Genomic DNA, 3,313 nt, shown 5'->3' with positions numbered 1-3,313 from the left:
CAAAAATCACTTCACTTCTTTCTCAATCATAGTTTTCGAAAATCAATTAGTGTTTTTCAAAATGTTTTCAAAATCTTTTACTTAATTTTCAAAAAATACTTCCCCTCTTCTCACATCCTTCTATTTATGGACTAACAATATTCCTCAATGAACAATTCGAACTCCATCTTTCTTGATAAGTTCGAATTCTTCTACTTCTGCCTTCTATTTTTCTTTTCCTCTGACACCTCAAGGAATCTCTATACTGTGACATAGAGGATTCCATATTTCCTTGTTCTCTTCTCTTTCATATGAGCAGGAGCAAAGACAAAAGCATTCTTGTTGAGGCTGACCCTGAACCTGAAAGGACCTTAAAGCGAAAGCTAAGAGAAGCTAAGGCACAATTCTCTGTAGAGGACCTAACAGAAATCTTTAAAGAAGAAGAACCCATGGCAGCCGAAAACAACAACAATGCCAACAATGCAAGGAAGGTGCTGGGTGACTTTACTGCACCTACTCCCGACTTCTATAGGAGAAGCATCTCTATCCCTGCCATTGGAGCAAACAACTTTGAGCTTAAGCCTCAATTAGTTTCTCTAATGCAACAGAATTGCAAGTTCCATGGACTTCCTTTGGAAGATCCTCATCAGTTTTTAGCTGAATTCTTGCAAATCTGTGACACTGTCAAGACTAATGGGGTTGACCCTGAGGTCTACAGACTTATGCTATTCCCTTTTGCTGTAAGAGACAGAGCTAGGACATGGTTGGACTCACAACCTAAAGAAAGCCTGAACTCTTGGGAAAAGCTAGTCAATGCCTTCTTGGCAAAGTTCTTTCCACCTCAAAAATTGAGTAAGCTTAGAGTGGAAGTCCAAACCTTCAGACAGAAGGAAGGAGAATCCCTCTATGAAGCTTGGGAAAGGTACAAACAATTAATCAGAAAGTGTCCATCTGATATGCTTTCTGAATGGAGCATCATAGGTATTTTCTATGATGGTCTCTCTGAACTATCCAAGATGTCTTTGGATAGATCTGCTGGAGGATCTCTTCATCTGAAGAAGACGCCTACAGAAGCTCAAGAGCTGATTGAAATGGTTGTAAATAACCAATTCATGTACACTTCTGAAAGGAATCCTGTGAACAATGGGACAAATCAGAAGAAAGGAGTTCTTGAGATTGACACTCTGAATGCCATATTGGCTCAGAACAAAATATTGACTCAGCAAGTCAATATGATTTCTCAAAGTCTGTCTGGAATGCAAAATGCACCAAGCAGTACTAAGGAAGCTTCATCTGAAGAAGAAGCTTATGATCCTGAGAACCCTTCAATGGAAGAGGTGAATTACATGGGAGAACCCTATGGAAACATCTATAATCCTTCATGGAGAAATCATCCAAATCTCTCATGGAAGGATCAACAGAGACCTCAACAAGGTTTCAACAACAATAATGGTGGAAGAAACAGGTTTAGCAATGGCAAGCCTTTTCCATCATCTTCTCAGCAACAGACAGAGAGTTCTAAGCAGAACACCTCTGACTTAGCAACCATGGTCTCTGATCTAATCAAAACCACTCAAAGTTTCATGACTGAAACAAGGTCCTCCATTAGAAATTTGGAGGCACAAGTGAGTCAGCTGAGTAAGAAAATTACTGAACTCCCTCCTAGTAGTCTTCCAAGCAATACAGAAGAAAATCCAAAAGGAGAGTGCAAAGCCATCAACATGGCCGAATTTGGAGAGGAGGAAGAGGCAGTGAACGCCACTGAGGAAGACCTCAATGGACGTCCACTGGCCTCCAATGAGTTCCCTAATGAGGAACCATGGGAATCTGAGGCTCAAAATGAGACCATAGAGATTCCATTGGACTTACTTCTGCCATTCATGAGCTCTGATGAGTATTCTTCCTCTGAAGAGGATGAGTATGTCACTGAAGAGCAAGTTTCTAAATACCTTGGAGCAATCATGAAGCTAAATAACAAGTTATTTGGAAATGAGACTTGGGAGGATGAACCCCCTTTGCTCACCAAAGAACTGGATGACTTGTCTAGGCAGAAATTACCTCAAAAGAGACAAGATCCTGGGAAGTTTTCAATACCTTGTACCATAGGCACCATGACCTTCAAGAAGGCCTTGTGTGACCTAGGATCAAGTGTAAACCTCATGCCTCTCTCTGTAATGGAGAAGTTAGGGATCTTTGAGGTACAAGCTGCAAAAATCTCACTAGAGATGGCAGACAACTCAAGAAAACAAGCTCATGGACTTGTAGAGGATGTTCTGGTAAAGGTTAAAGACCATTACATCCCTGCTGATTTCATAGTCCTAGAGACTGGGAAGTGCATGGATGAATCCATCATCCTTGGCAGACCCTTCCTAGCCACAGCAAAGGCTGTGATTGATGTTGATAGAGGAGAATTGATCATTCAAGTGAATGAAGAATCCTTGGTGTTTAAGGCTCAAGGATATCCCTCTGTCATCATGGAGAGGAAGCATGAAGAGCTTCTCTCAAAACAGAGCCAAACAGAGCCCCCACAGTCAAACTCTAAGTTTGGTGTTGGGAGGCCACAACCAAATTCTAAGTTTGGTGTTGAAACCCCACATTCAAACTTTAAGTTTGGTATTGGGAGGTTCCAACATTGCTCAGAGCATCTGTGAGGCTCCATGAGAGCCCTCTGTCAAGCTACTGACATTAAAGAAGCGCTTGTTGGGAGGCAACCCAATGTTATATTTTATCTATTCTCTTTTGTTATTTTATGTTCTTTTGTAGGTTGATGATCATGAGAAGTCACAAAATCAATTGAAAAAGCAAAAACAAAATGAAAAATAGAAAGAAAAATAGCACACCCTGGAGGAAGAACCTGCTGGCGTTTAAACGCCAGTAAGGCTAGCAGATGGGCGTTTAACGCCCAGTCTGGCACCATTCTGGGCGTTTAACGCCAGAAAGGGGCACCAGACTGGCGTTAAACGCCAGTAAAGGGCAAGAACTTGGCGTTAAACGCCAGAAATGGGCACCAGCCCGGCGTTTAATGCTAGATTTGGCACAAAGAGCAATTTTGCTCGCCACTTGGTGCAGGGATGACTTTTCCTTGACACCTCAGGATCTGTGGACCCCACAGGATCCCCACCTACCCCACCACTCTCTCTCTTCTTCACCCATTCACCAATCACCTCAACTCCTCTTTCCCAAAAACCCTTCACCTATCAAATCCCATCTTTCTCTTCACCACTCACATCCATCCTTCATAAAACCCCACCTACCTCACCATTCAAATTCAAACCACTTTCCCACCCAAACCCTCCCATACATGACCGAACCATCACCCTCCCCCACTCCTATA

General features: G+C 42.4%; 1 non-coding gene across 1 annotated transcript; it reads right to left on the bottom strand.

Moving 5' to 3' along the window:
• Positions 1-833: 833 nt before the first annotated feature.
• On the bottom strand, positions 834-941 carry LOC112713283 (small nucleolar RNA R71). Its single transcript, XR_003158256.1, has one exon. It is a non-coding gene; the product is annotated as a small nucleolar RNA R71 (small nucleolar RNA).
• Between the last annotated feature and the right edge of the window lie 2,372 nt (positions 942-3,313).

The sequence above is a fragment of the Arachis hypogaea genome, chromosome 9, assembly GCF_003086295.3.
Source record: "Arachis hypogaea cultivar Tifrunner chromosome 9, arahy.Tifrunner.gnm2.J5K5, whole genome shotgun sequence".
NCBI lineage: Eukaryota > Viridiplantae > Streptophyta > Magnoliopsida > Fabales > Fabaceae > Arachis > Arachis hypogaea.
This window is presented reverse-complemented; position numbering and strand designations above follow the sequence as displayed.